This window comes from Bombus vosnesenskii, unplaced genomic scaffold (assembly GCF_011952255.1).
Source record: "Bombus vosnesenskii isolate JDL3184/JDL3185 unplaced genomic scaffold, Bvos_JDL3184-5_v1.1 scf7180000014538, whole genome shotgun sequence".
In the NCBI taxonomy this organism is placed as follows: domain Eukaryota; kingdom Metazoa; phylum Arthropoda; class Insecta; order Hymenoptera; family Apidae; genus Bombus; species Bombus vosnesenskii.
In genome coordinates this window covers 2021-14763 of record NW_022883507.1, presented here as the reverse complement: position 1 = coordinate 14763, position 12743 = coordinate 2021, and the positions used below count along the sequence as shown (strand labels likewise).

The 12743-nt window shown below is 34.1% G+C and overlaps 1 long non-coding RNA gene and 1 pseudogene across 1 annotated transcript; both read right to left on the bottom strand.

The window, feature by feature from the left end:
• Positions 1-911: 911 nt before the first annotated feature.
• LOC117240064 lies at positions 912-2014 on the bottom strand. Its single transcript, XR_004494629.1, has 2 exons — positions 1960-2014; positions 912-1759 (listed from the first exon to the last, which is right to left on the bottom strand). It is a non-coding gene; the product is annotated as an uncharacterized LOC117240064 (long non-coding RNA).
• Positions 2015-4277: 2263 nt separating this feature from the next.
• On the bottom strand, positions 4278-8152 carry LOC117240063 (annotated as a pseudogene).
• Positions 8153-12743: the final 4591 nt, after the last annotated feature.

Genomic DNA, 12743 nt, shown 5'->3' with positions numbered 1-12743 from the left:
CTTGAAAACACTGGATGGGAAAAGGTCATACAAGTACAGTCATGACAGGTTAAGGAAAATGCCGGATAGTTGCATTCCTGCGGAGTTGGATGTCTGTTGTGATGACGAGAACAGTGACCATGGCGATGTGAGTACCCCGATCCCAGAGGATCGTAGAATTATATGAGCCCAGGTGCGGCCATGGGATAGAGTTCAGTGCGGTCAGGCACTGGAAGTGACGATGTCACGAAGCTGGGAGCCGGTTTAGTACCGACAGCGACAATGTCACGAGGTTGGAGCTGGTTTAGTACCGACAGCGACAATGTCACGAGGTTGGAGCTGGTCTAGTACCGACAGCGACGATGTCACGAAGCTGGAGCTGGTCTAGTACCGACAGTGACAATGTCACGAGGCTGGAGGCGGTCTAGTGTTGACAGCGATCGTGTTACGAAGCTGGTTATGTAACGAACTTTGAGAGTATGTGCGATTCGAAGGATGAGACCCATTTGGGTGTGAAATCGAGAATGGTCCGTCATGTCATTACGACCCGACTGAAAGCACGCAGAATGCAACTGGCACTTTGAATGCTAATCACAATGATACTAATCTTGTTTCCTTTTGTTTTGTTGACGAAGGAAAAAAAAAAAAATAATAATAGACTAACGCGTCCGTTATGTCAACTGACAATCGGCGAACACACAGACCCTAATTTCGCGTCTGATTATTATAATTACATTTAATGAAAGTTATTATGCTCTAAATCAATATTAAATGTGATTTAACGCAGCAAACGCTGATTCTACCGACCGCATTGCGCGCGGACATAAAAATATTCTGAAAGAAAACTTTATTAGAGGTAGGGGATAGGAAAAGGAAATTTTTTTCTTTTTTCTGTCGAGTGTTTGTTTACGAAAATACTGCTTTTTTAGAACTACGAATTAATTATTATTTATTTACCATAGGTAGAATCATATATCATATCAAGAGCACGAAAATATACACATAAATATTATACCAAAAATGCGAAAGAAAATATATCGTTAGTATATTTAAAATATTTTCAAAGTATTTTTTATTATTGTCAAATATATGTATGAATATTGCATAATACGATTGATTTGTAAAAGTTATCCGCCAAATAGAATGTCCGCCATTACAATTTCAAATATTTTATGCATTACTTGACTTCGTTCTAATGCAACATGGCGCACTTTTTCTGCCCGTTAAACAAAGCTGCGCAATACGAAAATAACGCGATATGCAGAAACTGTTTTAACTAGTCTGTGATAACGTAATTTCTCAAATGTAATAAAAGTTATTGAGAAAAACGAAATTAATAGTCCATATTATATTACAGACAATTTACGAATAATGAAGCAAAATGAGAAAGTTATTTGAATTTCTTACTCAAATGAAACAGAATCGAGAGAATCTATGTTAAATTTATGTTAAACAATCTATTCAATTTCTTCGGAAATATAATTTAATATATTCGAAAGAAAAAAATAATTTCTTTAATCTTGCATTTTTCATCTTGGTGTTCTAATAAACCGTGAATTTAGAATTTGTTATATTAGATATTAATTACGATAATATCACGAAATATTTATAAGAAATGGAGTTAATCTAAAAGTGAACAAATATTATCACATTTCGATGAAAAGTTATCAAATTTATCGTTAATCACCATGGTGTCCTCTTGACTTTCATCCCGTCCTTTCGAATTTCACAGCATCCTTCTAATACATCAAAGTTCCCCTCGGTATCATATAATAGTAATCTGCACAAAAAAAGAGCGAAATATTAAAACAAATGTATAAAAAGAATAAATCATTTGAAAATGAAACAATGATCAGGGTCAAATTGTTTTTCGAAAACATATTGCACGAGCTACCGGCAAATGGGACAACCAAAAAGACAGTCGGAAAAACAAAGGTAATTAAATAATAGATTACAACGAAGTATTGAAGAAAAACGTACAATTAAATGAAAATAACAATAGTGTGAGTTTGAACGGTAGAAAAATGTCTACCAATGTGCCAAAGCCACCTGTCGCGAAATGACACGGATGAACATACGTCTGATTCCTCTGATTGTCTACGCTAAACTGACATCCCATACTGCGATTTACCCGACGAGTTTGGGTTAGGGAGGAGTAGGGGGCTAGAGTTGTCGGCTATCCATACATACACGAATAGGATTCGTCAAATTCCTGGAACACTCAAGGATACGTTTTGTATATGTGTTTACACGTGTCTGGTATTGTAGAGCTCTCGTGAAAACAAAAAGTTGTTGACAAAGATTTAGTGACGCTACGATGTTCTCGTCAAGAATTTACAATTCATATAATATATGAGATATTTCAATTTTTATTTTAATTTCAATTGATAATATACTAATTATTTTATCGAATTGTTCAAAACTTTATTTTGTAGTATAGCTCGAGGAAAAAATTATTTAAAATAAAAAAACGTTGAAGATATTTGAACTCTCATAAAAGTAATGATTTCTTATTTCATTACGTCTAATTCCACTTTGGTATTTTTTAGAGAAATTTTTAAATATACATGACATATAGACATATAGATATATAGACATCATAAATGAAACGTTACTAAACATTGCTGTATGAAAAAGCATGGAATAGAATGCTAATTATTTCATTATTCAGTCCTGCAATTAATGAACTGTACGAAACAAAATCAAAGATTTAAATAAACTTATATCGAACTTATGTTTCAAAAGTTTATGATACAAGCCACCGGTAATAAAAACGATCAAATAGTCTACCAATGGAAAGAAACAGAAAAAAGTCTCGCTCTTCGACGGTAGAATGGTGGTATCCCGCTAAAAGTGAGCCTAGCCGATTCTTGATTGGCTGAGGCGACGAGGCTTCGTTTGTATGCAATGCGCGCGAGAAATTGAAATACCAAACGCCGCAAAAATTTTCTTACATTTTACGAACTTATGAACTGAATATTTTCAAACCAGATAACTATAAGAATTTGAACACTAAAGTGCACACGTATATATGCGTACATCAACAAACATGATTTCTTTAACAAAATCTTGTATTTTAACAAATATTTTCAGAATGAACACATTGTTCATTATGATTTTAAAATGCGAATTTTAAGTATTATGTGAAGACAGATAATTACAGAATTACAGATTGCTGTTACAAGCGAAATATAAAAAATTGTACGCTTATTCGTACTATGTAACAATGCATATACGTAACCTTTCTACTTACTGTTCTACTAATAGTAATATAAAATAAAATTAAGATATAGTCCATCAAATCTAATATATCCACCATGAAATAAGATTATGATCATATAGATAATTTCTAAAATTTTCTGACAAAGAGAGGTTATTGTATAATGCATTAAATCCATATATTAAGATTAATCTTTGGAAAGCGAAGGTAATGTAACCCAAGAACTATGCACTAAATTTGAAACGTATGCGATGTGTTGAAAGTTTTAAAAGTTTCCTTCAAGTTTCAGATATTTAATCTAAATTAGAGATATATTAGTAAAACATGAAATGAAATATATATATTTACATTATAATTTTTAAACATATTCGTATTTTTAAACATCATTAAGTAAATTTCTAAATAATTAAGAATATACTGCTTCTTATTAAATAGGTACGAAATGTTTTTATTAGCGAGAAGCTATTAAAAGTGATGGTTGACAAATTGTATCGATATACCACAAGTTGACGAAGTATACCAGTAATAATTTAACAAAGCAAATTCTTCACTGCGATCTTCGAGAGAAATTCCTTGGAATTGGAATTGTTGTAACGAACGCAGCTGCATTTATAACATGCGACACAAGTACACTCTTTTATATACTAAGCTATTTGATTAATGCTAAGTATGTAAGAAATTTAAAAAGCTTTTAAAATCGTATATTTATCATTGTACTATTGATTTTCTTACCATTTCGAAATGTACAATTTTGAGAATAATTGCTATATCTTCGTTCTTAAATAATGGAGCAACTAGCGAAAAAATAAAAGAAAAGGCGAAGAAACGATGCAGAATATTAATGATGTGCGTGTGATTCATCTACATGTTTCAGTTTTGTTGTATATTTCACGATCGAACATTTTCTTTTCTCTTCTATCGTACTCTTGTATCTTGTGACGTGACTGTTTCTCGTGGGAGATAAGAGAGCAAGACGATATGCGGTTTCTAGCATTTCGAAAACAAAAAAGGACGAAACTGTTCGCTTTTCTTCTGTTTTCTTGTTTTTAAATAGAGGTGAAAGATAAAAAGACATATATCTACAGAATTTATTCTATTTCCATTACACATTCTGCCGATTGATTATTTTCATCTAAATCAATTGACTTACTTAATAAATTCTTCTTGTTTACAGGCATAGCTAACAGAGATTTGGATAGTCTAATATGGCTTATTTTTATTCTTTGTCTTAGCTCTAATACTTTCTTTAAATCTTTCTCGCCAAACCTTATAAATTTAAAATTATTCACACACTGTAATTCATTATTCCAATTCAATAACATTTCACACTGAGTTGCATTTAAAATATCAGAAATTTCTGAAAAATAAAGGAGAGTTTGTACATCAGGATATATTGAAAATAAATTTGACTGTAATTCTTTACCTATTCCACGTGTATGATATTCTCCTAGTTCTTTCTACTCTAATTATATGTTCCCTCCTAGCATGCTGTCTACTCCTGTTGCTACCTATAGATCTTTTAATAGTAATTTCTTCCATTGCTTCATCATTTCTTGCTACATACCTTTGGATCAAATATAGAACTATAACTAATCACATCTTTAATGTACAATCTCTGTGTCATCATGTGTATACATTTTTGTTTTACCTCCGTTTCTAACAAACTTGCAGTTAACTCTGGAGTATAGGGACACACGCCTGGAATCATATTGTTTCTGATCCATGATATTTTCTCTCCTATTGAATTCTGTTTTATCAAGCGGGACATTTCTGCCTTCTGTCTATTTGATATTCTGAAACAAAACACATTGTCCATTTCCTTCTTTAGTACACAAAAGTATTATATAATCATATAAAATAAATGAAATGTACATAACAAAATCACACAATTTAATAGTAATTGTATTTACTTTTTGGCTTTTTTCGTAATAGCGATAGACTTTCTGCTATTTGGATGTATCATTTTTTTTGGCTTCAGGAATTCCTTTCTCATTGCAGTGGCCTATAAAAGACAACAAAATAAATTAGTTAAAATATTACCATGGCTATGAATTATTTCGATTATCCTAATCATCAAAACTCCAACTCAGACTATACGTTTACTCAATGTATAATCATGCACAGGCGAATCGTCGACAGTATCACACGCTTAGAAGCACTAATGGAGTAGACAAAATATACCTCTTTGTTATGACACTCTGAACCGTCACTCTGTTGGATTCATGCAATAAATTTTACCACTATATCTAAAGTTCAATACTTTAACTTATTTGTGAAACGTTCGAACTGCGACTCGAGGAGATCACCGGTGATTTGTCAATTTCGTGATTTGTTGTGTCTCGTATGTGACAACAGCAACGACAGCGACGCCTATCGAGAGTAAAAATAATATCGAAGTATACCTTCTTACCATGACATTTCCGGGCCAACAAACTTCAAAATTGGTTTCTTCCGTTTCAAAATATTTTTAGCTATTTTTTTTAATCTTATAATGATAACCTATTTTAAAATGTGCAATGTTTGATAAATGTACATTAGTAAAATTTCATACGAAGAAAGTTTTTGGGAATCCGTATTATATCCAGCGAGCAGAAAACGAAGACTTGACGGAAGTTGACGACAATGGAGATAAAAGTCTTTATCGTAATATTGTTTTTATTGGTTTTAACGTCAGATGGAACGGGTTTCGACAGAAAACGATCCTCCAAATGTCAAAGAGGTAACGAGCAGACTTCAAGTAAAAACGAGCAGAAGTCAACACCCGATTATTATTATTACTGCGACTCAACAGAATTTGGAGTAGTATTATACAAAAGATTCCGTATTTGCGTTCTTGTTCACCGTGTGACATGATAGGAATTGATTTCTCTTCCGCTTGTATCAGATGCGGGATGTGCCTTGCCATTGCTGAAAAGGTTGATCCTTTTTCACCAGTCTCGATTATCCTATTTCTCTTTATTCGCCTATTTTTTAAACACAAATATACATTTTTTACGATTATTTATATTATTGATGACATCATTTGACGAATTCTTCGAGAACTTCGCAAGGGAACCAAGACATAATGATATTTAAAATGTTTATAGCAGTTCTGAAGTAAAGAGAAGCGATATTAGTTTGAAATGATGGATCATTTCAATGACTTTATTATTTATTGCCTTAATAGCTATCTACATATTATTTTAGTTGCGTTTTTCTTTTGGATCGGAAATGACTATCCTGTGTTTCGTCAATAATTTGTCTTGCTTCTCTTGGTGCATTTCTAAAAGTAGTATTGATATAAATGAATTTTTTACTCCAAGAGTCAACATCACATTTTTTCGATTTCTTTTTTAGTTTACAAGAGTATAAAGCTATATATAGGCCAAAACATGTATGTATTTTTCGATAAAAGATAAATTTTTATTCAAAATCTACGAGACTGCACGCAGATATTTCAAATTGCAGCGAATATAATCACGAATACTTCGCGTTAAACATGTTATATCTTTTAACATTTTCAGAGACGCGTAAACATCCGCAAGCTATTTATCACTTTATTCGATTGCATATTGTAGCGGCATATGAATCATAGGACGATGCGAATCGAGAGTAACTCATGTTGTTGTTTTGCCTCGGGGCATTGATACCGTCTTGAGGTACAAAACTTGATAATAAACAAACTCCGGACAGAACAATATCGCCGCTACGCGCAACCGTCAACCGAAGTCGAATTTAAATTCGTTAGAAGGAGATCGTTAGAAGAGTACTGCCGATAGTTTTAAACACATTTGACTACACCAAATATCAACTCGTCTCATCACTATATACACCAACGTGTTTAATCAACCTCCACATAACCGAGAAGTGATTTCAAATTTGACCCACGTTTCTATCGACTTCGCTTTCTTCTTTATTTTGGAAGAAATGCACATTCACTATTTATCAGCTAAGCGAACTCGAAACGAATGAAAATTCCCAACCACCACGTAGACCAAAGCATATCAGCCTTTTTCGAACCTGTAGGTTACAACGAGATTCTTAATTAATTAATTCGTTTCTTACAGGCTACAGAGTCTGTGAATAAAGAACTTTTTCTGACCGTTTTGTTACGACCTTTGTTAAAACCACATCATAAGAATAAGATAATAATACAGATCGTAATCATTATATATCAGCACGTACTGTCAATTTGATTGTGCAATTAAATAACATAATATCAAAAGTAATCAAATGTTGGGATACTTTTGAGCGATAGTGTATATGTGTAAAACAATATGATTCTATAAATTCATTAACAATAAATCAAAAACAATGCTGTGTTGCTTATTCTAGTAAACAATCCAACCATTTAACTGTAAGATATTTGGAAAGTTCATGTAACAAGCATACAATATGCCACCCGGAAGGTACCAACTACGTTCCTCTATGAAATTAGTATAAATATTTCAAGACTTATATACGATTAACATTTCACGCAACGTTTTTATAAGATACGTCAATCCGTAGAAATGATCCGTCGCGGTAAATTTATACATAGATCAGAGTTAGAAAATACAAAAGAACGATATTTTCTCTGAGTATACGAAGTTAAAATGGTGTTGGACGCAAATTAATTGGTTGAACAGAGGCGCCTTGAAGCGTACTAAAAAAGGTAGCTTACCTCGTTGAAATACCATGGAACGAAACCCTGTTGGGCAATGGGCATTCTGCTGTAGCCTGGAATTCCTTTTGCTCCCGTATTCTTCTTCTGTTTTCCGTGGTTTTTGTTACAACACTCGCGACATTTTCATTCAAACGAACACACAACGCATAAACCGAGAAAAACAAACGTTGAAGGTTACGTCGCGTCACGCGAATCACTGACGCTACACTTATACGTTGGAAACAGGAACGAAAGCAATGCGGGTGCAACACGGGGCCCGTGAAATGTAAACTATCGAACTACGTATAATAGTACACGAAAGTATTTCTAGTGTATTGTATATATATATGTGTGTGTGTGTAATCATATATATATTATAAATTGGTTATATATATATATATATATATTGGTTATATTATATATAAACCAATTTATAATATATATATATGAATACACACATATATGATTACACACATATATATAAGATTTATAAAATGAATCCTCGGTAAAATGTCTGTGATAAATAATTCCAATTAAAATAGAAAAATTTTTAATTGCATTGCTTCGACTATACATATACACATACTTAATGTGACTCACTTTCTATGAGAAAAATTCTGTTTGTCAATTCGATACCGAGAGCTGATAATGCTAACACACGATGAAACGATAACAGAAGAATCCGAATATTCAGAACTTTTCACGATATATGTTAAATAATATTATGAAATAAATCAAATAATTACCCCGCATTGCTTCCGGCGTACGTGTTCACGATTCTCGGCGAAACCGAATATGGCAGCAGGAAATCAACCAATCACAACTTCGGAGAAAAGTAAAGCGCGGGAAGAAATCGCGGCATCCAGCTTCCTGCGAATCTATTCTCGATCTCGATGTAAGCAGTAATCTTTCGATAATCGTTTTGCAAAATGGCGTGCCTTAAACGAAGTGTATAGTAAAATTCGTATTTGAGAGACGCATAAATAAACGATATCAGGCTATTTCCCGGGAGAAATTCACGTTCGGTTGCAACATAACATGTCACGTATATATTTTCGTCGAAAACTGATTTCGAGGGACGTGTATCTGTACGTATCAAGTTACTTGGCGAAAGTTCAACGACAGACTGTGACTTTAAAACAGTAAGTGTGTAAGCCTGTGTTTGTTGTCCGAGAATTTGAAAAATCTGTCATCTTTTGTTTACGTTGGCTGTAATAGAGTGGTGTTTTTGTTTTGTGGTAACTGAATGTCTCAAACAACAAACTCGAGATTTCAATGGATCTTCGAAAAGAAGTCATAACCATTGGCCTTGGATGAGTTGTGATTTCATTAACTTTTTAATTCATAATTGATAACATAAGGTTATTGTAAGACCGATGAAAATATGGATAGCAACCAATTGCTATTGAATATCTGGCCTGTTTTGCACTATTGAAATTTTGCAAGTCACTAAAGTTACCAGCATTAATATGTTCCCTTGCACGAGTTTGACGATAAAACAAATGAAATTTTACTAATTGCAAGTTATTTGATTATTCTATTTAACGAAAAATTATAAAATCATAAAATAGAATTCTATATAATCTGTAAATCGTAACTTGTCAATCTACTAGTACATATATTATAAATTGGTAAACTTTTGTGTGTGGGGGAGGGGGTGCTAGATGTAACATTGATGCGACATTTTGAAAAATATTTAATTATAATCATGAAAGGTGTTATTGAAATATTGAATTTTTATTAATGTTCCTTGCAACTTCGATTTTGCGTACCATATTTAAAATGTACATAAGATATAAAGTATATTGACAAATAACAGTCACAAAATTGTTTCAAATGATGATAATCATCCTAATATCGACTTATCAATTGTGATCTGATAAACAAGAATTCAAAATACAGTTAAACTGTGTTCTACATACAATAATCTTTTTCGGATGAGATTTAAATATATGAACATATTGTGATATTTTGTCCATAATAACATGAATAATACAAAGTTTCGTATTACATATACTATATTTTTTAATATATTCTGCATATCTCATTTTATGACAACAGACAAGCAAACTATATTCCCATTATAAGCTTCGCTCTAATTTCGCATCGTTTCACCTGAATATATCGTGAAATTTCATCCCGTCAAAATTTTGCGTCAATCTTTTTTATCTTAAAGGATTAAAGACAGTTGCAAAACGCCACGTGTTTCGGGGTTTGTTTAAATTTCCGCCAAATGAAAAAGAAGTTTCGCGAAAAATGGTGGTTACTAACGGCACGTCTGGTTACAATTTTCGTTTACAATACTTTTGGCGAGTAAATATGACGTACTGGGTCGATACTAAGTAGTCGGTCGTCCCTGAAATTTGAACTGTTGAGAACGAGGTAATAAAAGGGCGACTGGTTTGTTGCTGTGTAACGTATACACGTTTCTGAATAGTTTTCTACTTCAAATGACATTATCTACTACCCGACGGAGTTTCGACGTAGCGATAAACACGCCACTGAAAAAAGCGACGAATGGGAATGGAACATACGTAAAGATTTTTTTGACAAAATAAAGAATCATTTTGTCAGATTCCAAGAAGAGTTTGGGTAAATTCAATGTATGCTATTTGCTACTTGACTTATGTTTATAACACTAAAAGTTATCTTTACAAGCAGCGAAGTGATTCAGTTTCATTCGTAGTTCGGTTGCTTCCAATTTTTTCATTTTCACATTGCGTATTACAATATTGATGTTAAAATATTATTATAGAAAAACATGTTAGCAATTTAATTTTCTATTTGTTCTTTTCTCTGTTTTCCTTGTTCTGTTTTTGGATTTGTGGTGGATGATTTAAATAATGACGTGACGAGTTGATACTTAATATTGTCAAATATATTTAAAATTATTCTAAATACAGAATTAATCGCGCGAGAGACAAAGATTTTATAACGAATCCTAGCGGCTGCCATTTGTCGTTCACGCGCTGTTGCCAATACCGGATGCGCTAATGTCACGTAAAATAACAAAATAAAAAAAGAAATTTGAGGTAAAAAATAAAAAAAGGAACTTTTTTTCTAACAACAATCCACTTTACAATCCACTTCCGAACTCTAGGCGTGACTTTCCAAGACTGAAGCTCTTATGATTTGACTTTCGATCGGATCCGATTACTTTCTTTTGTCATTCCTCAACATCCCCACCGTCAATGCATTTGCTAGGCGTCCGCGGCCGTTGCCACGTGCTCTTTCTTCTAGACCTTTCGGTGGAAGGACCGTTGGGATGTTGATGGTTCATTAGACACTTCAGCGATATACATTGTCGCCGAGTGCCGCCACATCTTTATCTCCATCGTCAGTCCATCGGATTTGAAGTATGCCGGTCGTAACACTAACATTGTGGCGTCAGAGAGGACGCGCTTCGACTCGCAAAAGGCGTTTTCGGTTTGCTTCGACCACTCGAATCGCCGCGAACAGCTCGTACGTATCTTTGTTCGCGGATCCGCGTAGTTTATTGCACGGGTATACGTTTATATTGACACCGGTGTTCACGAGGAAAGAGATCCTTGGTGCCCTGTCCGTCACGAAAATCCGACGGGATACTAAAGCCATCGCCACATGCCGCGTTTACGGACGGCTGGTCTCGTTTCACTGGGTCCAGTTGCAAGGGGCCCGGCACTTCCTTGCGCGGTCTCGAAAGGTCTCGTGGTAATAGCAGAGACCAGACTTCTGCGGTCTGTCTTTCGAACTCGATGTCAATCTTGCCTTCCGTATGTAGAATAACGATGTGAGGTGGATAGCGGGTGAAGGTGGCCACAAGAAATACTCTTGATGTTCAACAAAAAAGTTAATTAAACTATTAACAATCAACAGTCAATAATTTATGATCAACAATTAACGACTAACGATTAACTGTCAACAACAATTAACGATTAACGATGAACGATCGACAACAATTAACGATTAACGATGAACAACAATTAACGATTAACGATTAACGATTAACTATCAAGAGTCAATAATCACGTATCTCTAATTGTGTTTACTTCGCTATGACGCTTAACCTTTCGCACTCCGCAGCTCGGGGCAGAATGAATCTTTGATTCGAAACCAAATGGATTCTTTATTTTGTTGCCCCTCGATATCCCCACTACGCACGCGTTTATTAGATGCCCGCAACGGTTGCCGCGTTCTTCCGAATATTCTTCCGAATATTCGGCGAAAGAACTGTAGGTATATCGATGGTACATTAGGCATGTCGGCCTTACGCTTTGAAGGTATAGCGCTTTGTGTCGCGAAGCCGTTGGAAAGTTCCATGGTCGAGTGCCATCACAGATGCATGACGATTAGATACAAATGCTTCAAGTATTACAATTAATAGCTGATACAATTGCAACAAAACAGATGTCCTTTATGCAATACTACTGAAATTACACAGTTACAATAATATAAGGAATACGTCTGTACTATGGGAAACATAAATAAATATACACATAGTAGCTTATACAACATGTATGTGGAGGACGATTAAACGTGTTGTTAATTAATGACTAGACGAGTTGATACTTAGTTTAGTCAAATGTATTTAAAATTATTTGCAGTACAGAGTTAGTCGTCGTTCGCTTAGTGTTGCTCGATATGTGTTTACAAGGTAATGCTTACGTTCGTTCGATATTAATTCGCTATAAGAATGTTCGATACTAACTGTCTTAACGATCGTGTTCTTTTATTTATACTCGGGGGAGTACCGGAAACTTTAAATTCAACCTCGGTTGACGATTGCACGTAGCGGCAACATTGTTTTACCCGGAATTTGTTTATCGTTACGCTTTGCGTGTCACGTAAAAGTAATGGGAAAATAATAATAAAAAAATGTTGGGTTCTTGAACCAGAGTTCGAGATACCTTTATTCTATAATAGGATTACAAGTGTGCGATT